The 23,482-nt window shown below is 49.5% G+C and overlaps 2 pseudogenes; one reads left to right on the top strand and one right to left on the bottom strand.

Moving 5' to 3' along the window:
• Positions 1-527: 527 nt before the first annotated feature.
• Positions 528-23,482, top strand: part of LOC123059331 (methionine S-methyltransferase-like) — a 35,457-nt pseudogene continuing 12,502 nt past the window's right edge.
• LOC123063869 (uncharacterized) lies at positions 20,562-20,700 on the bottom strand (annotated as a pseudogene).

Raw genomic sequence — 23,482 nt, 5'->3', positions numbered from 1 at the left:
ACCGTGCACTACTCTTCCTCGCTGCCGGCGGCGCCCGCAGACGGGCCGGCTTTCTTCGTGGTCGTGGCGCCGGGGTGCGATCTCGGTGATGTCCTCCTCGTCGGTGTCGCCGAACAACGTCTCGCCCGGGTTGTCGTCGCACTCCTTGCCGGCAGCCGCCACCCGCTGCCGGTACTGCCAACGGGCAAGGAGGATCTCGCGGGCGGACAAGGCGGATCTCCTCCTGGTGCTCGCATTTTTGTGAATATATTTCGTGATTTTCAGCGAAGCGCGTTCAGTGGGAGGAGATGTTTCCGTCGACTTCATCAATCTCAAGATGATATATCGGTTCACTCTTCTGGAGATGCTCATAGGGGTAGGGTGTGCGTGTGAGTGTTATGAGCACTATACTGTGTTAAAAAATAACCACAAGCTGACGTAAAAAAAGCTGGAAACAGCACTGGCCAGTTGGTGTGATGAATACGTGCCAAAATATACGTGTCTGTTGAGTCATTACCTACCCCCTTTTCGTCTTCGCCGGTCCATTTTCGGCTCCCCACGCCTAATTGCAGCACACTCCGCTTACGCCGCCTCGCCATTACTCGCCACCCAATCTTCACTCGAACCATCTGACGACCTAGCCTGGGAACCCAGAGGGAATGGCGGCGACCGACGACAACAAGGCCGTGGATGCCTTCCTGGCGTCGTGCGCCGAGTCCGGCGACACCGCGTACGGCGCGGCCAAGGCCGTTCTCGAGCGCCTCCAGGCCCCCGCCTCCCGCGCCGAGGCCCGGCGCCTCCTCGGTTCCGTCCGCCGCCGCTTCGCCGACCCCGCCGCCGGCCAGGACTGCTTCCGAACCTTTCACTTCCGCATCCACGACGTCATCTCGACCCCCACCTCCAAGGTCCCCTATCCCACCTTATTTTCCCCGTGGACCTATTTACCTTCGCAAATTGCGTGATCTGCTTTTTCAGACATGCGTAGCGGCTTGGTAAAATTACTGCCGTCAGTAATTCCATGATAACCTTTGGTCTATTATTAGTACTGGTTAATTTTTTTTGACTAGCTAACCAGTGCGGCAATGCTCTAATTTTGACTAAGCCACCCATTGAAAAATCATGTGTGCCTGTGCACCCTACACGGCAGTGACCTCCATCTGATGTTCTGGAATCTGGGTAGCCCTGTGAGTGTTGTGTTCTGGAGCGCCCACCGCATGATACTGTTGACTGCTGTACCTGTAATTATTCAAAGATTTGATTTCTCGTGCGTGCTCTGTGTTCAGGAAACCGTTTGTCTCGGTTCTTGACTAATTTAGTTTCGCTGTTTGGCTTCTGTATATAACAGGAAATGCCTTTGTTGATCTCTTTGACACATTTGGCTCATTATTACTTGATGGATAGGTATTAGGCTTCCACCAGAATTTGTCTCGGCATAATTTGAGCCAGAGCTAAGGTGAGCAAGAACCAAGAAGGTGAATGAAAAATAGCTTTTAGGTCCTGTCATATACACTGAGGATAGTAGTTTATTTGCATTCAAATATGAGATGAGAAAATATCAAGAAAATTCTAAAATGATCCATTTAGAAGAGTACATTATATTGTAGGCTTCAATTTGACCACATTATATTGTCTTGTTGCAAACTTGTCATGACACATACTAATTTATTGGCCTGTGGAGGTTATTTATCAGAATGGACAAAGGTAATTTCGCATGAGGTGAGAACACATGAAGGCATTGATCAAATGATTCATTTAGAACACTACTTTGATGGTCTCTAGGCAGTGCTATTGTTGTGGGAAACATTTTCTGTAACCTTTTCCCTCTTAGGTCGGAAAATATTTCCAACATATTAGCATACAAATAAAAGTCAACAAACCAGCCTGATGAAGTTATTTGCAATAACAAATAAAATACAATGTATGTACACCATATCTTTAGTCCATATTATTTATAGAAGTAGCATTTATACTGGAACAGCAGTAATATACAAGATTCTTACATTATCCGAAGTCATGACTTCTCTGTCACTATTTGTGAGTATAAAGTACAAACTGCTGCCTATAGTTGGTGTAATGCTAAAAGCTATCCAAACCACTAATACACATTTTTTTTTCTTGTTCTCTTATTTAGGTAAACTTTGCCCTATTTTAGTATCTATCATTTGATTTTCATTGTGTGACAAGTTTATCAACTGCTTCTAGGATCCCGGCAAACAAAGAAACTAACGATGATGGAGATACCTAGCATTTTCAGTCCTGAGGATTGGTCCTTCACTTTCTATGAGGGCCTCAGTCGGCATCCAGATTCCATTTTCAGGGATAAGACTCAGGGTGGACATAGTCCGGGCCGGTCTGGTCCCTCACTGAGTCGACGTTTGGACCGGCCGCCAGCGGTCCGGACCGGACCGGACCGAGCGGCCTGGCGGTCCTATTTTCACGGACCGGACCGGTGATGGCGAAGCCCGAGCCGGACCGAGAGGACCGCTCAGCAACCACCGGCGGCGAGGTGGTGACCATGGCGTCAGCGAGAGATGGCTGGGGGACCTAATCAGATGCGGAGGCAGAGGGGAAAGGGGTGGTAACTCACGGCGAAGTCGATGCAGGCGTCGCGGAGGCCGTGAAAGCAGCGACGGCGACGTAATCGACGAAGAACGCCGGCGGCCAGAGTCGGGGAAGGAGGACCATGGTGTCGGCTTCAGGACGAATCCGGCCGATTCCTTGCGCGGGAAGGCCGGTGGCCATGGGTGCTATGCGGTGGTGCTGTGCGTGTGCGCGCTAGTGCTGCGTGCGCTGGTGTTAGGGCATCTCCAGCCGTTGGCCCCCCAGGGGGCGCCTAAAATCGCCGCCTGGGGGTGAGCCGGCGCAAAAATTGGGCCTGGGGCGAGTTGGTCCCCAGCCGCCGGCCCCAGGGCCGCCCCCAGGCACGTTTTAAAATAAAAGAAGTTCAGCGAACTTCGTCTTAAACATGATAAAATTCGGCCAAACACGATAAATTTGGGCCAAACACGATAAATTTTCACATTTCGGCGAAGTTCGCGGATTTTCATTACATAGCACATATACATAAACTAATCTAAAGGAAAAACTGGCTGAAGTCGCCGCCATCACCGCCATCGTCGTCGTCGGCCTTCTCCTCCTTGACGCGGGCGCTCCTGCTGGACCCCTGCCCGGCGTCGCCATGGCGGACTGGTGGCGGCGCATCGTCGTCGTCGTCGTCGCTATCGCAGATGACGACGACTCCGCCTTCGTCGCGGCCGGGTCGACGCTCCGCGAAGCCAATTAGGGCGGCGCGCTGGCGCTCCTTCGCCTTCTCCAGGCGCTCCTTCTCCATCGCTATGGAGTCCCTGCGCGCCCATTCCAGGGCCGCGTCGTCGTCGTCAAGCTCCGTCGTCACCGGCGCGGCCGGCTCCTTCTTCACCGGCGCGAGCCCCGGCTCCGTCTTTGGCTTGACGAAGCGCGGAGGAGCCGACGAGTAGGAGCGCCAGCCGCCCTCGTTGATGACGATGCCGGCGCTGCGAGTGCGCCGGCCGAGCAGCGTCTCCGCCGCGGGCTCGGCCTTGACGCCGAGCAGGGCCGGAGTGCTGGAGGAGTGCGATGAAGATCGGGAGGAGGAAGAAGAGGAGGAGGACCCGAACCTCCTTGGCGCCCATGGCCCGGCGCGTCGGTGCTGCGCCGGGGCGGCCGCCCTCGCCGGGTACGCCAACGGCGGGTCGTTGCCGCCCTCGAGGTACGTCAACACGCCCTCGAGTGTGCGGCCGGGGACGCCCCGCCACAGGTGGCGCCCCTCGCTGTTCTGCCGGTCGCCGACCACCGGCGCGCCGTTGGTGGACGCCAAGCGCTGCAGCTGGCGGCGCTCGAAATACGCCGCTCAAGCCGCGTGGTTGTCGGCGGCGTACTGGGGGAGGGAGAGTTGGGCGTCGGTGAGGGAGGCGCGCACGACCTTGACTTCCTCGGCGAAGTACTTCGGCTTCGCCACGGCGTCGGGCAACGGGGGAATGGGCACTCCCCCGGCGCTGAGCCTCCACCCCGTCGGCCCGGCGCGCATGTCCGGCGGCGCCGGGATGTTCGCCTGGAACAGGAGGCAGGACTCCTATTCGCGGAGCGAACGGCGGCCGAAGCCGTTGGCCGCCGCCTCATCTCTGTTGGGGAACGTAGCAGAAATTCAAAATTTTCCTACGCGTCACCAAGATCTATCTATGGAGAAACCAGCTACGAGTAGAAGGAGAGTGCATCTACATACCCTTGTAGATCGCTAAGCGGAAGCGTTCAAGTGAACGGGGTTGATGGAGTCGTTCTCGTCGTGATTCAAATCACCGATGATCAAGTGCCGAACGCACGGCACCTCCGCGTTCAACACACGTACAGCCCGGTGACGTCTCCCACGCCTTGATCCAGCAAGGAGAGAGGGAGAGGTTGAGGAAGACTCCATCCAACAGCAGCACAACGGCGTGGTGGTGGTGGAGGAGCGTGGCAATCCCGCAGGGCTTCGCCAAGCACCATGGGAGAGGAGGAGTAGGGAGAGAGGTAGGGCTGCACCAAGAGGGAGAGAACTCATGTGTATGGCAGCCCCAAACCTCAACTATATATAGGGGGAAGGGGGGGCTGCGCCCCCTTTAGGGTTTCCCACCCCCAAGGGGTGCGGCCAGCCCTAGATGGCAAAGGGGTGGCGGCCAAGAGGGGAGAGGAGAGGGAGGCGCACCAATATGGGCCTTAAGGCCCATCTGGACTAGGGTTTGCCCCCTCCCACTCTCCCTTGCGCCTTGCACCCTTGTGGGGGGCGCACCAGCCCTCCTAGGGGCTGGTCCCCTCCCACACTTGGCCCACGCAACCTTCTGGGGCAGGTGGCCCCACTTGGTGGACCCCCGGGACCCTCCCGGTGGTCCCGGTACAATACCGATATCGCCCGAAACTTTTCCGGTGACCAAAACAGGACTTCCCATATATAAATCTTTACCTCCGGACCATTCCGGAACTCCTCGTGACGTCCGGGATCTCATCCGGGACTCCGAACAACATTCGGTTAACCACATACAAGCTTCCTTTATAACCCTAGCGTCATCGAACCTTAAGTGTGTAGACCCTACGGGTTCGGGAGACATGCAGACATGACCGAGACGTTCTCCGGTCAATAACCAACAGCGGGATCTGGATACCCATGATGGCTCCCACATGTTCCACGATGATCTCATCGGATGAACCACGATGTCAAGGACTTATTCAATCCCGTATTCAATTCCCTTTGTCTATCGGTATGTTACTTGCCCGAGACTCGATCGTCGGTATCCAATACCTTGTTCAATCTCGTTACCGGCAAGTCACTTTACTCGTTCCGTAACACATCATCCCGTGATCAACTCCTTGGTCACATTGCGCATATGATGATGTCCTACCGAGTGGGCCCAGAGATACCTCTCCGTTTACACGGAGTGACAAATCCCAGTCTCGATCCGCATAAAACAATAGATACTTTCGGAGATACCTGTAGTGCACCTTTATAGTCACCCAGTTACGTTGTGACGTTTGATACACCCAAAGCACTCCTACGGTATCCAGGAGTTACACGCTCTCATGGTCAAAGGAAGAGATACTTGACATTGGCAAAGCTCTAGCAAATGAACTACACGATCTTTTGTGCTAGGCTTAGGATTGGGTCTTGTCCATCACATCATTCTCCTAATGATGTGATCCCGTTATCAACGACATCCAATGTCCATAGCCAGGAAACCATGACTATCTGTTGATCACAACGAGCTAGTCAACTAGAGGCTCACTAGGGACATATTGTGGTCTATGTATTCACACGTGTATTACGATTTCCGGATAATACAGTTATAGCATGAATAAAAGACTATTATCATGAACAAGAAATATAATAATAAACTTTTATTATTGCCTCTAGGGCATATTTCCAACAGTCTCCCACTTGCACTAGAGTCAATAATCTAGTTCACATCGCCATGTGATTAACACTCACAGGTCACATCGCCATGTGACTAATACCCAAGAGTTTACTAGAGTCAGTAGTCTAGTTCACATCACTATGTGATTAACACTCAATGAGTTTTATGTTTGATCATGTTGCTTGTGAGAGAGGTTTTAGTCAACGGGTCTGAACCTTTCAGATCCGTGTGTGCTTTACAAATCTCTATGTCATCTCCTAGATGCAGCTACCACGCTCTATTTGGAGCTGTTCCAAATAACTGTTCTACTTGGAGCTATTCTAAATTATTGCTCCATTATATGTATCCGGTCTCTCTACTCAGAGCTATCCGGATAGGTGTCAAGCTTGCATCGACATAACCCTTTACGACGAACTCTTTTACCACCTCCATAATCGAGAAAATTCCTTAGTCCACTAGTTACTAAGGATAACTTTGACCGCTGTCCTGTGAGCCATTCTTGGATCACTCTTGTACCCCTTGACTGACTCATGGCAAGGCACACTTCAGGTGCGGTACACAGCATAGCATACTGAAGAGCCTACATCTTAAGCATAGGGGACGACCTTCGTCCTTTCTCTCTATTCTGCCGTGGTCGAGCTTTAAGTCTTAACTTTGTACCTTACAATTCAGGCAAGAACTTCTTCTTTGACTGATCCATCTTGAATACCTTCAAGATCATGTCAAGGTATGTGCTCATTTGAAAGTACCATTAAGCGTTTTGATCTATCCTTATAGATCTTGATGCTCAATGTTCAAGTAGCTTAATCCAGGCTTTCCATTGAAAAACACTTTCAAAATAACCCTATATGCTTTCCAGAAATTCTACGTCATTTCTGATCAACAATATGTCAACAACATATACTCATCAGAAATTCTATAGTGCTCCCACTCACTTCTTTGGAAATACAAGTTTCTCATAAACTTTGTACAAACCCAAAATCTTTGATCATCATCAAAGCATACATTCCAACTCCGAGATGCTCACTCCAGTCCTTAGAAGGATTGCTGGAGCTAGCATACCTTTTAGCATCCTTAGGATCGACAAAACCTTTCTGATTGTATTACATACAACCTTTCCTCACGAAAACTGGTAAGGAAACTCGTTTTGATATCCATCTGCCAGATTTCATAAATACAGCTAATGCTAACATGAATCCGACGGACTTTAAGCATCGCTACGGATGAGAAAATCTCATCGTAGTCAACTCCTTGAACTTGTGAAAAACTTTTCGCCACAAGTCGAGCTTCATGGACGGTGACATTACCATCCACGTCCGTCTTCTTCTTAAAGATCCATTTATCTTAATGGCTTGCCGATCATCGGGCAAGTCCACCAAAGTCCATGGATCCGTTCTCGGATTTTATGGCCTCGAGCCATTTATCGGAATCCGGGCCCACCATCGCTTCTCCATAGCTCGTAGGTTCATTGTTGTCCAGCAACATGACTTCCAAGACAGGATTACGTACCACTCTGAAGTAGTACGCATCCTTGTCATCCCACGAGGTTTGGTAGTGACTTGATCCGAAGTTTCATGATCAATATCATAAGCTTCCACTTCAATTGGTGTAGGTGCCACAGGAACAACTTCCTGTGCCCTGCCACACACTAGTTGAAGAGACGGTTCAATAACCTCATCAAGTCTCCACCATCCTCCCACTCAACTCTTTCGAGAGAAACCTTTCCTCGAGAAAGGACCCGATTCTAGAAACAATTCATATTGCTTTCGGATCTGAATTAGGAGGTATACCCAACTGTTTTGGGTGTCCTATGAAGATGTATTTTATCCGCTTTGGGTTCGAGCTTAATCCTGAAACTTTTTCACATAAGCGTCGCAGCCCCAAACCTTTAAGAAACGACAACTTAGGTTTCTCTAAACCATAATTCATACGGTGTCATCTCATCGGAATTACGTGGTGCCCTATTTAAAGTGAATGTGGTTGTCTCTAATGCCTAACCCATGAACGATAGTGGTAATTCGATAAGAGACATCATGGTACGCACCATATCCAATAGGGTGCAACTATGATGTTCGGACACACCATCACACTATGGTGTTCCAGGCGGTATTAATTATGAAACAATTTCCACAATGTCTTAATTGTGTGCCAAAACTCGTAACTCAGATATTCATCTCTATGATCATATCATAGACATTTTATCCTCTTGTCACAATGATCTTCTACTTCACTCTGAAATTACTTGAACCATTCAATAATTCAGACTTGTGTTTCATCAAGTAAATATTCTCAACATCTACTCGAATCATCTGTGAAGTAAGAACATAACGATATTCACTGCATGCCTCAGCACTTATTGGACTGCACACATCAAAATGTGTTACTTCCAACAAGTTGCTATCTTGTTCCATCTTACTGAAAACGAGGCTTTTCAGTCATCTTGCCCATGTGGTATGATTTGCATATCTCAAGTGATTAAAAATCAAGTGAGTCCAAACGATCCATTTGCATGGAGTTTCTTCATGCATATACACCAATAGACATGGTTCGCATGTCTCAAACTTTTCAAAACGAGTGAGTCCAAAGATCCATCAACATGGAGCTTCTTCATGCGTTTTATACCATTATGACTTACATGGCAGTGCCACAAGTAAGTGGTACTATCATTACTATCTTATATCTTTTGGCATGAAAATGTGTATCACTACGATCGAGATTCAATGAACCATTCAGGTTTAATACTAATCTTGATGGTAGAGGGAGCGTGCGATGTTTGATTATATCAAACTTGGAAACACTTCCAACACATATCGTTAGCTCTCCTTTAGCTAGTCTCCGTTTATTCTGTAGCCTTTTATTTCGAGTTACTAATACTTAGCAACCGAACCGGTATCTAATACCCTGGTGCTACTAGGAGTACTAGTAAAGTACACATTAACATAATGTATATCCAATATACTTCTATCGACTTTGCCAGCCTTCTCATCTACCAAGTATCTAGGGTAATTCTGCTCTAGTGACTGTTCCCCTTATTACAGAAGCACTTAGTCTCGGGTTTGGGTTCAACCTTGGGTTTCTTCACTAGAGCAGCAACTGATTTGCCGTTTCATGAAGTGTCCCTTCTTGCCCTTGCCCTTCTTGAAACTAGTGGTTTCACCAACCATCAACAATTGATGCTCCTTCTTGATTTCTACTTTCGCGGTGTCAAACATCGTGAATACCTCAAGGATCATCATGTCTATCCCTGATATGTTATAGTTCATCACGAAGCTCTAGCAGCTTGGTGGCAATGACTTTGGAGAAACATCACTATCTCATTTGGAAGATCAACTCCCACTCGATTCAAGTGATTGTTGCACTCAGACAATCTGAGCACAAGCTCAACGATTGAGCCTTTCTCCCTTAGTTTGTAGGCTAAGAAAATCGTCGGAGGTCTTATACCTCTTGACGTGGGCACGAGCCTGAAATCCTAATTTCAGCCCTCGAAACATCTCATATGTTCCGCGACGTTTCGAAAACGTCTTTGGTGCCTCTACTTAAACCATTTAACTGAACTATCACGTAGTTATCAAAATGTGTATGTCCGATGTTCGCAACATCTACAAACAACGTTTGGGGCTCAGCTCACTGAGCGGTGCATTGAGGACATAAGCTTTCTACTGTCCGCATAATCGCTACTATCAACTTTCAACTATATTTTCTCTAGGAACATATCTAAATAGTAGAACTAAAGCGTGAGCTACGACATAATTTGCAAAAACCTTTTGACTATGTTCAGGATAATTAAGTTCATCTTATGAACTCCCACTTAGATAGACATCCCTCTGGTCATCTAAGTGATTACATAATCCGAGTCAACTAGGCCGTGTCCGATCATCACGTGAGACGGACTAGTCATCATCGGTGAACATCTTCATGTTGATCGTATCTACTATACGACTCATGCTCGACCTTTCGGTCTCCATGTTCCGAGGCCATGTCTGCACATGCTAGGCTCGTCAAGTTAACCCTAAGTGTTTTCGTTGTGTAAAACTGTCTTACACCCGTAGTATGTGAACGTAAGAATCCATCACACCCGATCATCACGTGGTGCTTAGAAGCGACGAACTGTAGCAACGGTGCACAGTTAGGGGAGAACACTTCCTGAAATTTTGTAAGGGATCATCTTATTTACTACCGGCGTCCTAAGTAAACAAGATGCATAAACATGATAAACATCACATGCAATCAAATAGTGACATGATATGGCCAATATCATTTTGCTCCTTTTGATCTTCATCTTCGGGGCTCCATGATCATCATCGTCACCGGCATGACACCATGATCTCCATCATCATGATCTTCATGAAGTAATTTACATGGCGTTGTTCAATGACACGCAGGTCATACAATAAATAAAGACAACTCCTATGGCTCCTGCCGGTTGTCATACTCATCGACATGCAAGTCGTGATTCCTATTACAAGAACATGATCAATCTCATACATCACATATCATTCATCACATTCTTCTGGCCATATCACATCACATAGCATACCCTGCAAAAACAAGTTAGACGTCCTCTAATTGTTGTTTGCATGTTTTACGTGGCTGCTATGGGTTCTAGCAAGAACGTTTCTTACCTACGCAAAACCACAACGTGATATGCCAATTGCTATTTACCCTTCATAAGGACCCTTTTCATCGAATCCGTTCCGACTAAAGTGGGAGAGACTGGCACCCGCTAGCCACCTTGTGCACCAAGTGCATGTCAATCGGTGGAACCTGTCTCACGTAAGAGTACGTGTAAGGTCGGTCCGGGCCGCTTCATCCCACAATACCGTCGAAACAAGATTGGACTAGTAACGGTAAGCATATTGAACAACATCAACGCCCACAACTACTTTGTGTTCTACTCGTGCAAAGAATCTACGCAATAGACCTAGCTCATGATGCCACTGTTGGGGAACGTAGTAGAAATTCAAAATTTTCCTACGCGTCACCAAGATCTATCTATGGAGAAACCAGCTACGAGTAGAAGGAGAGTGCATCTACATACCCTTGTAGATCGCTAAGCGGAAGAGTTCAAGTGAACGGGGTTGATGGAGTCGTTCTCGTCGTGATTCAAATCACCGATGATCAAGTGCCGAACGCACGGCACCTCCGCGTTCAACACACGTACAGCCCGATGACGTCTCCCACGCCTTGATCCAGCAAGGAGAGAGGGAGAGGTTGAGGAAGACTCCATCCAACAGCAGCACAACGGCGTGGTGGTGGTGGAGGAGCGTGGCAATCCCGCAGGGCTTCGCCAAGCACCATGGGAGAGGAGGAGTAGGGAGAGAGGTAGGGCTGCACCAAGAGGGAGAGAACTCATGTGTATGGCAGCCCCAAACCTCAACTATATATAGGGGGAAGGGGGGGCTGCGCCCCCTTTAGGGTTTCCCACCCCCAAGGGGTGCGGCCAGCCCTAGATGGCAAAGGGGTGGCGGCCAAGAGGGGAGAGGAGAGGGAGGCGCACCAATATGGGCCTTAAGGCCCATCTAGACTAGGGTTTGCCCCCTCCCACTCTCCCTTGCGCCTTGCACCCTTGTGGGGGGCGCACCAGCCCTCCTAGGGGCTGGTCCCCTCCCACACTTGGCCCACGCAACCTTCTGGGGCAGGTGGCCCCACTTGGTGGACCCCCGGGACCCTCCCGGTGGTCCCGGTGCAATACCGATATCGCCCGAAACTTTTCCGGTGACCAAAACAGGACTTCCCATATATAAATCTTTACCTCCGGACCATTCCGGAACTCCTCGTGACGTCCGGGATCTCATCCGGGACTCCGAACAACATTCGGTTACCACATACAAGCTTCCTTTATAACCCTAGTGTCATCGAACCATAAGTGTGTAGACCCTACGGGTTCGGGAGACATGCAAACATGACCGAGACGTTCTCCGGTCAATAACCAACAGCGGGATCTGGATACCCATGATGGCTCCCACATGTTCCACGATGATCTCATCGGATGAACCACGATGTCAAGGACTTATTCAATCCCGTATTCAATTCCCTTTGTCTATCGGTATGTTACTTGCCCGAGACTCGATCGTCGGTATCCAATACCTTGTTCAATCTCGTTACCGGCAAGTCACTTTACTCGTTCCGTAACACATCATCCCGTGATCAACTCCTTGGTCACATTGCGCATATGATGATGTCCTACCGAGTGGGCCCAGAGATACCTCTCCGTTTACACGGAGTGACAAATCCCAGTCTCGATCCGCATAAAACAATAGATACTTTCAGAGATATCTGTAGTGCACATTTATAGTCACCCAGTTACGTTGTGACGTTTGATACACCCAAAGCACTCCTACGGTATCCAGGAGTTACACGCTCTCATGGTCAAAGGAAGAGATACCTGACATTGGCAAAGCTCTAGCAAATGAACTACACGACCTTTTGTGCTAGGCTTAGGATTGGGTCTTGTCCATCACATCATTCTCCTAATGATGTGATCCCGTTATCAACGACATCCAATGTCCATAGCCAGGAAACCATGACTATCTGTTGATCACAACGAGCTAGTCAACTAGAGGCTCACTAGGGACATATTGTGGTCTATGTATTCACACGTGTATTACGATTTCCGGATAATACAGTTATAGCATGAATAAAAGACTATTATCATGAACAGAGAAATATAATAATAACACTTTTATTATTGCCTCTAGGGCATATTTCCAACAGTCTCCGGGGTAGCGTTCCGCTTTGTGACGGGCTAGGGAGAGGTAGAGAGATAGAGGGAGGGGCTGGGCGGCGGCGCTCGGGAGAGGTAGGGAGAGGGAGGAGCTGGGCGGCGGCGAGGGGCGGGGCTGGTGTGGGCACAGGCGAGTGCAGGCCACCAGCTATATAGCCGCGCCGCACCCGTGTGTACGCGTGCGAGGGAGGGGAGGCGTCGGCGCGTCGTCCCGTGACGCGCCGCCCGTGAGGAATCAATGGCAAGGCTGACCGGCGGCAGCCTTGCCATTGATTTCTCGCGGGAACCGAGGCCGTTGGGGGAAGACGAGGCGCCGTGTCGCTGACGCAGCGGGCCCGCGGCTGTTTCGCGCCAAAACAGTTCGCCCCGGTGCCCCCGGGCGTCCCCCAGCGCGTCGGGTTCCGCCTGGGTCCGCCGGCGCTGTTTTCGGCCCAGACCGGCGAAAATCGAGCTCCTGGGGGCGCGACTGGGCCGTTTTTTTGGCGCCGACATGAAAAAATCGCCTGGGAAGGCTTTCCTGAGGACGCGGCTGGAGATGCCCTTACGCGCTGCTGCTGCATGCGACTGGTGCATGCGTGCACCAGCCGTGCTGGAGAGGGGATGGCCTTGGAGAGCAGGCCGCGTGAGGACCTTGGAGACGACGGCGGCGCGTGCAGAGGAGATGACGGCGGCGTGGGGAGAGCCGAAGATGCAGCAGTTTCTCGGTCGTGCAAGTGGTCCCGGTTAAAGACCGGACAGGACTGACGAAGTTTCGGGACAAAATCTACAGCCCGGACCGGCTGATTTATTTACCGGGCCAGGACCGAGCCGGCTTGGACCGAGCAGGCCACGTGCGGGCTGAAAAGCTTGCTCGTGTCGTCCACCATGAGATAAGACAGTAGCAGAGCTGGGATGTGGGAATGGTTGGATATCCATTGCGCTTGCAGGAAAGTGGCTACCTTTGAAGGTTAACTTGTCTTCTCTTGTTCTGTGGATATTTTATTTTATCATCGTTGTTACAGAAGTGGGAGCTGCAGCAATTAGATGCGTAACCAGGTTACATGATGTATAACACCTTTCAGACTTTTTGGTAATCCACTGATAGTCTAACTTGCTTGGTTTTTTTTTTTGGAAAAAGGAGGATGATCCCCGACCTCTGCATCTGGGAGATACATGCGGCCATTTTATTAATTATTCTCGAGGATCTTACAAAATAGAACAACAATATATCTGAATCCGCCATCTTGGCAACATCTGCCCCTACTCCTATTCAAATGATGAAGGGGTGCAAGCTGGGCCACATACCCAGACCTCTCACCTAAGCCTAACATCTAAAGACGGAGGCCCCGACCGAGCCATCTGTCTATTCAGATGACATGTGTCGTCGCCGTCGTCTTCCACTGGTCCATCTTCAGAGCATATTGAGGTGAAAACCTTGGCAGGTCCTCCGCCATCGACGCCACCACGACGCCAAACGACGACGTCCACCTACGCGAGCCTTGGCAGGTCCTCCGCCATTGACGCCACCACGACGCCAGCCGACGACCTCCACCTACGCGAGTCCATCTCCAAGCAACAGACGTGAATCCATGCTAGGATAGGTCCGCACCACCGCCGTCGCCCACCACCCACAAGCGCCACCCAACCCCAAGGTTTCCAAAGCGGCGCCTTCAAGAAGTTAGGGCTTTCGCTTGGGAGACCTAGGGGAAGGTGAAGTGAGGAGATCAGTGCATACCGACGCCTCCAAGGAGGAGAACGACGCCCTCAGGCGTCGTCATCGGCGCGGCCGGTCAAGGCCGGCCAAGGATTTCGCCCGAACTTGATCCCCGGCACCAGCAGCGTCTCCTGTACAGAACCGGCGACCAAGAGGAAGCGCGGCCCGACCAGGCTGACTCACACGCCGAACAGGGGAGGAGGGGAGGCGCCGGATCGCGCGCACCGGCCGCCGCCGGCCGCCAACGACCATCGGATCCCGCCGCCCGCGCGGCCGGGACACCAGATCCACCGCCCGCACGACTGCTAGCCGGTCGTGCCTTGCCAATGGAGCCGCCGCACCAGATCCGGGGTTCCCCACGCAAAATCAGGGCAACCGAGGCCCCGCCGCCACCATCCTTGGCGCCCCGGGCTTGCCCGGCGGCTGCCTCAGGCGGCGGCGAGGAGGTGGGACGAGGTGGGGAGGGGGCCGCGGCGGCGCGGCTAGGGTTCCCCCGCCGCCGCCAGGGGAGGCGACGCGGAGGTCTAACTTGCTTGGTAGCTCTCAGGAAACAATATCCACGAGCATGTTGCTCCCAAGTACTGAACATAGCTCTGGTCAAATACCACATATTTGTTCCAACCATGGTGAACAGTCTTGTCCTTTGAAAAGGAAAAAAAATGCACCGTAGTAGTTTGAGACGCACATATCTGTATATCAAATTTGTGGGCATTCAAATCGACATTATGGTAATAGTCCAGCCTACGGTATTTGTCAGAATCCAAACTGAGCATTGTTTGTTTCTTTGTAGGTCTATGGTCTGGATATAAACCCAAGAGCTATCAAGATTGCACGGATAAACCTTTACTTGAATGCGCTTGATGACGATGGTCACACAATCTGCGATGTGGAGGGGAAAACGTTGCTTGATAGAGTTGAGTTCTACGAATCCGATCTTCTGTCTTACTGTAGAGACAACAAGCTAGAACTGGATCGAATTGTTGGATGCATACCACAGGTATGATCTGTTGCTACCTTATTTGGTGAAAGAATTACAGTACACCCGATGTGAATGAAAATGCATAACTCCTCAAATATACTTTCCAGATTCTTAACCCCAATCTAGAGGCAATGTCAAGGATTATAACTGAAATTTCAAGTGAGGAGTTCTTGTACTCTTTGAGCAACTACTGTTCTCTTCAGGTAAGACGAGAAACATCTTCAACACGTTTATCACTTAAATGAAAATGTATTCTCATGCATTAGACTTAAGCCATTTACTTTACCTGCTGTGGACCTTCATTCATAACGGGATACCTACCATACTGGAGATATTCAGGCGGCGTGGGTGCGAGGATTGGGTAGACATGGGTTCAGACTGTAGAGAATAGATTGATTGTTCTTGCTTGTCTTGAATATAGATACATGGCATCCTTAAATAGGAAACGCTTGGATCCTTTACCTGTCCTAATACTATTGGACCTATTAGACCTTGTATAACACTCTGGCTCTGCTTGGTAACTCTGTTATTTCCACCTCTAACAGTGTACAGGGGTGTTCTACCATGCACAAGAAAAACCAGCGAATGGAAACACATCCGTAAAAGTTCTATTTGGACAGTATCCTTCTCACTCTTGGCCCCAAATATTCGCCGTTGTCTCACCTTGCTGCCATCGCCAGCAAGGCCGGCTTCCATGGTAGCTTCGTCCTGGTCACTGATAGGGAGTCATGGACGCATTCCTATGCATGGGGGTGACCGGCGTTGGGCTTGCACTGGCCGTTACGCACTGATATGAGGTTTCCATTGCTCCGATCTACTGGCTCTGCCGGACTCTGATGGTGGTCGCTGGCTCCTAGTGTGTAGCCATCCTTGCAGAGGAGCTCGATTGGTAATGCCAGCGGCCCTGTGTAGTGCACGGTGTTGGTGCTGCTGTCCCGTGCATGGAGTTTGAGCCACGAAGGGGCAGGGCCAGAGGCATGGGCTTCTCTAGTTGTCGGCGGCGCCCCATGGCATCGGCTCCTCTGGTGTTCGGCGATGGTGGAAGAGCACAGGGGGTCGAGGCTGTGGAAACTGCGAGTACGTCTTACCCTACCGAGGGCGACGGTTTCATGTTAAATAGCCAGGAGCTGATCCCTGGGATATGCGTACATGATGGTTGAGATTACAAATGTAAGATACAAGAAAGGAATGTTCGGTTACAGAGATAAGATCAACTCAAACAACCTATCTATATCCTGCGCAACTAACACCATGTAGACTTGGGCTTCAAGTATACTCATATGTTTAACACTCTCCCTTAATCACAACATGGACATGTTGAGATTACGCTTGAATTTTTCAAAAGCTATTGTGGGCAATGCTTTTGTAAACACATCTGCAACTTGATCTTTGGAATGAATGAACCGAATGTCCAGTTGCTTGTTAGCAACTCTTTCTTTGACAAAATGAAAATCAATTTCAATGTGCTTTGTTCTAGCATGAAAAACAGGGTTAGCTGACAAGTATGTGGCACCAAGATTGTCACACCACAGACATGGAGCTTGAATGCACTTTATACCAAGTTCCTTTAGCAAGTACTGAACCCAAATGATTTCTACAGTTGCATTTGCAAGTGCTTTATACTCTGCCTCTGCACTTGACCTAGAAACAGTAGCTTGTTTCTTTGCACACCATGAAATGAGATTTGGTCCATAGAACACTGCAAAACCACCTGTTGAGCGTCTGTCATCTAAACATCCTGCCCAATCAGAATCAGTGAAAGCACTAACAAGTTTAGAGGATGACTTGCTAAAAGTAAGACCAGTGTTCAAAGTATTTTTGACATATCTGACAATTCGTTTGGCAGCAGTCCAATGAGCTGTGGTGGGTGCATGAAGAAACTGACATACTTTGTTAACAGCAAATGAAATATCAGGTCTCGTGAGAGTCAAGTACTGAAGTGCACCTACCAAGCTTCTGTAGTTAGTGCTATCCTCTTGATTCAAGGGATCTCCTTCAGTGAGAGACAATTTGTCAGAACTAGACAGTGGAGTTGGTGATGGTTTGCATCCTTGCAATCCAGCTCGCTTTGCAAGATCAGTTGCATATTTTTCCTGAGTAAGATGAAGGTCATCACCAAATTTCTTTACCTCAATACCCAAGAAATAGTGTAGATCTCCTAGATCTTTGAGGGCAAACTCAGCACTTAAATCTTTCAACAATCCTGCCACTGCCTCATTAGATGAACTGGCCACAATAATATCATCAACATAGATGAGCAAGAACATGGACGTATTCAACTTGTTGTAAATAAATAATGAGGTGTCAGCCTTGGAAGGAGTAAACCCAAGTGCTTGTAGTTTGTGACTAAGACGTGAGTACCAAGCTCTGGGGGCTTGTTTTAACCCATATATTGCTTTATCAAGTTTGCAAACATGAGAGGGTAACATTTTGTCCTCAAACCCAGGAGGTTGCTTCATGTAAACATCCTCTTCCAGAACGCCATGGAGGAACGCATTCTTGACATCTAGCTGACGGAGAATCCATCCCCTGGACATAGCAATAGACAAAACAAGACGAATCGTGGCAGCTTTTACGACTAAAGGTATCTTCATAGTCTAGACCATAACGTTGCTTGAATCCTTTTGCAACTAGTCTAGCCTTGTAACGATCTATAGTTCCATCAGAGTTTTGTTTTATCCTGAAGACCCATTTACAATCAATTAAATTTTTACCTTGCTTTGGGGGAACTAGGTGCCATGTTTTGTTTTTCTAAAGAGCCATGAATTCTTCATCCATGGCCTTTTTCCATGTTGCATTTCCTAATGCTTCTTGGAGTGTAGAAGGTTCACCTGCAGAGCATGCCAAACCAAACTTTGTAATGTTTTTATAATTAATAGGTTTGATTACCCCTTGTTGAAGTCGTGTCCGGCGTGGCGTAGGAGACACAACAGCAACATCCGGCGCAGAGGATCCAGATTCTCCCCCTGCAGCGCCAGATACCGAAGGGGATCGAGCTATAGGAGATGGCGGCACGCTGGGATCCTCTATGACTGCTGGTCGACGCACAGGTGAAGAAGCGGGCACAGACGATCCAGGGTCGGATCTCCTCGACACGGCTTCATGCCGCAATGATGAGCCAGGGCCCTGGGCCCTGCAGTCAGGTCAGAGTCGGTCGGGCGGCGCGTCTGTCGCCGGGTGTAGCACCGGCTCGCATCGGTTGGCCACCGAATCGGAGGAGGGCACGTGTCGAATGGAGACTCGCCAGGCGCGCGTTGCCCCGTGGGGCGGATCACAGGCGACCGCGCCTGGGAGGCTAGGGCCGTCACTGTCACAGGCCGCAGATTCTGACGCGCTGCGATGTGCCAGCGGCTCGAATCCCGCAGCAGATTCGCTGCCAGGGTGCTGCATCGCTGATCCCGAGGGGGATTTGCTCCCCGGGAATGGACACATAAAATGTGCCTCATGTGCTGCACCGTTTGCACAATTTCTTCAGCATTTTCGTCAGAATTTTCACCTGCATCACCAGAGGACTCATGCACACGAGGATGAGGGTTAGTCAACAGTGGTGCATTGCAATTATTTTCCCCGTGATCACCATTGATAAGATGTGAGGGCAGAAGAAGGATTTCTTGACGAAGAAGTGCTCCGGCATTTGGGTGGAGATCACGGAAGGGAAAATTAGTTTCATCGAAGACCACGTCACGGATATGTAGATGCGACCGGTGGACACATCAAGGTATTTTACGCCTTTGTGTTTGGGACTATACCCAATAAACACACACTGTTTGGACCGGAACATGAGTTTCCAGTTGTTGTAAGGCTCTAGATTTGGCCAACACGCACATCCAAAGACACGAAGGGAGTTGTACTCTGGTTTGGTGTGAAAGAGTTTTTCAAGAGGAGTTTCAAAGTTAAGAACTCGGCTAGGTAACATGTTTATGAGATGCACAACAGTAAGAAGGGCCTCATCCTAGAATTTAAGAGGCATAGATGCACGTGCAAGAAGGGCAAGCCCCACTTCAACAATGTGACGGTGCTTGCGTTCAGCCGACCCATTTTGTTGGTGGGCGTGTGGGCAAGAGACTTGGTGAGATACGCCAAGTGTTTGGAAGAAGGAGTTTAATTTTTCGTACTCCCTTCCCCAATATGATTGAACTGCAATTATTTTACTATCAAACTTGGGTTCAACTAGAGCTTGGAAGTTTTGAAAAACTTGGAAAACGTCGGATCTTTCTTAAGAAGATAGATCCATGAATACTTGCTATAGTCATCAATGAAACTGACGTAATAAGTATGTCTACCAACAGAGGAGGGGGCCGGACCCCACACATCAGAAAAAGACAAGTTGCAATGGTTTGGTAGAGATACTGGTAGAAATTGGATAAGGTAATTGATGGCTTTTAGCCTTTTGACATGAATCACAAATTGTTTCATTGTCACGCTCTTCATATGAGAGCTTATTTTTTCTAAGTAATTTCTCAACTAAAGAAAAAGATGCATGCCCTAAACGATCATGCCACCGAGATGATGAAAGCTTGATAGCACCACAAGCTTGTTTATTCTGCCTCCTAAGCTCAGGAATCAACGGATAGAGCCCTCGAACACATCTACCTCGATATAGGATTTTCCTCGTGGCCTGATCCTTGATAAAAAAGAAGAGCGGGTGAAATTCAATAAAGACATGATTATCAAGGGCTATACGATGAACATAAAGTAGGTTCATGGAGGCTTTAGGTTCATGCAAGATTTTTCGAAGATGAATTTTTCGGTGAGGGGTTTTAATAATTGAATGACCAACATGACGGATCCTCATACCTTCTCCGTTTGCAGCGTGAATCTGGTTGGATCCGCGGTACTTCTCCCTCATGGTGACTTTCTCAAGTTCACCTGTGATGTGGTTTGTAGCACCACTATCCATGTACCAGTTTGTGTCAACGCCGTACGAGCCCTCAGCGCGGCCAGCTACCTTTTCATCTTGGGAGGAATCTTCATCTTCCTCAAACCGGTACCAGCAGTCCTTCGCTGAGTGACCTAGTTTGCCACAGATCTGGCACTTGACAGTATCCGGGTGTGATTTGGTGTTGTTGCCGGTGCGGCGACCCTTGGTGTTGTTGTAGGAGGGCCGCTCGCCGTTGTTGCCGCCGCTGGTGTTGTGGCCGCCGCGCGAGTTGGTGTTGGCGGCGTTCCTTCCTTTGCATGGCGGCCCGCGGTCGCGAGAGGATCCACCACCCCCGCGACCACGTGATGCGCCGTTTGCAGAGGACTTGAAGCTGGTGCCCGTGCCCTGGTAGAGCGCCACCCTCTGGTCAAAATTGCTCATCTGAGCAAAGAGCTCATCGAGCGTGACAGGGATGGTGCGAGCATCGAGCGCCGAGACCAGCGGTTGATACTCCATGTCGAGGCCGGCGAGGATGTGCGAGATCAGCTGATCGTCGTCCAGCGGCTTTCCTGCCGCCGCGAGCTCGTCCGCCAGCGATCGCATCTGTGCGAAGTACGTCGCCACAGACTGCTGCCTCTTCCGCGCATTAGCAAGAGCTATGCGTATGTTGTTGATGCGGGACAGAGAGGTAAAGGAGAACATGCTGGCCAGCGCTGTCCAGAGATCATGCGCGTGGACAATGGAGGTGACCTGCACAAGCACTTCCTTCGACAAATTATTCAGCAGATAGCCCAATACCTGCTGGTCCTCCCTGACCCAGATAGGATGCAGGGGGTTCGGCGATGTCTCTTCCTTCCCATCTGTTGTCTTGGTGGTGACAGTCTGTGCGGGCTCCTTCATGGTTCCACCGACATAGCCGAAGAACCCCGCACCTCGGAGCTATGGCGTGATCTGCGTCTGCCAGAGCACATAGTTTGTGCGGGTAAGCTTCTCGGTGATCTGGCCGCTAAGGCTGGTCTGGGAGAAGCTTGAGGAGGAGGAGGACATGGCGGCGTGGTGGTGGATGCGGGCTAGATGAGATGGAAAAGGATGGCTCTGTATACCATGTGGAAACTGCGAGAACGTCTTACCCTACCGAGGGCGACGGTTTCGTGTTAAATAGCCAAGAGCTGATCCCTGGGATATGCGTACATGATGATTGAGATTACAAACGTAAGATACAAGAAAGGAAGGTTCGGTTACAGAGATAAGATCAACTCAGACAACCTATCTATATCCTGCGCAACTAACACCATGTAGACTTGGGCTTCAAGTATACGCATATGTTTAACACAGGCGTCGTGGAGATTCCTACTAGGATAAGCATAGCAACGGCGGCAGTGTTGTGCTCCTGCTTTCTTGTGGCTGTGCTGGTTCTTCCCAAACCTCTTTAGTTTGTATCCACCTGGACCATAAAAAAGCAGATATGCATATACATCGGTTCTTCCAAACCAGCATCCTGTATTGTCCTCTTGGTTCCTATGATCTCCTCTCCATCTGTCCGCGAGAAGTGTGTAAATAGCTTCAACTTCAACTTGGAGATTGAGTTCCTTTTCTAATCCAGGATCAGTCACAATTCACAAACTAATGTGTGCATGTATAGCTCCTCGCTACCCCTCATATGCTGAGGCCCAGATTAGAACAGCCCGTCCTCTGTCTGTCGGAGAACAAAGAAAACTTTGTTAGGGCTACCGCTGCCGCCGCTGCCCCTACTGTTGTGCCCAGCTCCACCGATCTTGAACCTTTGGCTGCGTTCATCTCCGCCACGTATGCACCTCCAGCCACTGTTACGTGTATGTGCACCCTTGACTCCACTGCGATCAGCTGCTTTCACGCTTTTTTTGACGCGTCAACGGCGGGCTTACACCGGCCTGAACCACTTTATTACTCAAGCAAAACCGAGCAGTACAACAAGGAAACTGAGGTACACAGAGGGGGGGGTGGGGGGGGGGAGGGTGTTGGTAAAATGAAAAAGGAGTTATTACAGTACAATCTCGCTAATACATCACAATCTCCCGGTTAAATGAAACAACATTGTACCCCAATTACAGAGCAGGTTCTGCATCTGACTATGTTTGCTGCATCTGTTGGCTCACAGTTCGAGATCGTCAGCTGCAGCTCTAGCAACAGTGTTTAGGCCTTGTGCTTCATTCCTAAAAACTTTTGGGTTTCCAAATATTCCAAAGGGTGGCCAAAATCACCGTTGTTCCAGTTTTATCGGACAGAGCATCACGCCATAAGAGTTGCAGATTTTGAGGGGTGCCATCATGTAAGCTGCCAAGCTCATCCCAATGTGGTTTTAGCAGTTGAGAATTGAACAGAAGATGGTCGATGCTCTCGCATTGGTTGCAAAAAGGGCAAGAACATCAGAGGTAGCAATGGTTCGGCGGAAGTGCCTCTCGTTGGTGTGCAGGCGGTCCTTGTGCGCCAGCCAAAAGAAGATTCTGCATTTGTTTGGCGCAAACTTTTTCCAGATAGCAGCGACCAGGCAATCCGTCGGTTGAGGACTCCAGGCCGCTCTGTATGCTAGCTTGGTGGTTAGGGCCTTGCCCCCTTGCCTAGTAATTCTTTTGTCAGCCACCTGCGAGTTCAAGTTAATCGAAGCCATAATAATGCACATAGCAATCAGTTCATGTTCAGCGGAGTGGGAGAGTCTATTGGTGAGGTTAAGGTTTAGGTCATGGTGAGCAAGCACCCAGGCGACTGGTGCATGCTTTCACACCATCATCACTGGTATTGCTTGCTGAGCTGTTTGCCTCCAGCGCTAGCTGTGGCTCCACCACCACTGCATCTGTATGTCTCGTCGTAACTGCTTGTACTTCTTCATGTGCCTCTGGCACTGCTGCTTCTTGTCGAGCCACCAACAATGATATTTCTTGCTTTGACTGTTGACAAGCTTGTTGCTATTGTCAACATGGAAGGCCCTGAAAATAATGATGTACGGATTGGAGTAGAGATTAACTGGATGCCTAGCTGAAAACAACAATCATAGATATTTCGGCGAGCTTGTGCAGCATCATGATCTAAGCCATATTTGATGAAGGCCATGATTTATTATCTTCCTGGCAAAATTTCAATGGTCTCCACCACTCCATAGGATTGAAGACTCGATGAAACAAATTCTCTGTGATAGACTGATGGTTAGACCACTTGCTGAATCATGACATGCAGTATCTGTCATGACGGCTTTTCAGCAGCAAAAGCCATGGTGGTTGGCTCTGATACGAACTATTGTGAACCTAATTCACAACGGGATAACTACCCTGCTGATAGTCAGATGATGTGGCTGCGAGAAATTGGGTAGACA

The sequence above is a fragment of the Triticum aestivum genome, chromosome 3A, assembly GCF_018294505.1.
Source record: "Triticum aestivum cultivar Chinese Spring chromosome 3A, IWGSC CS RefSeq v2.1, whole genome shotgun sequence".
Lineage (NCBI taxonomy): Eukaryota > Viridiplantae > Streptophyta > Magnoliopsida > Poales > Poaceae > Triticum > Triticum aestivum.
The sequence above is the reverse complement of the archived record's forward strand: the minus strand, read 5'-3'. Positions and strand labels throughout refer to the sequence as shown.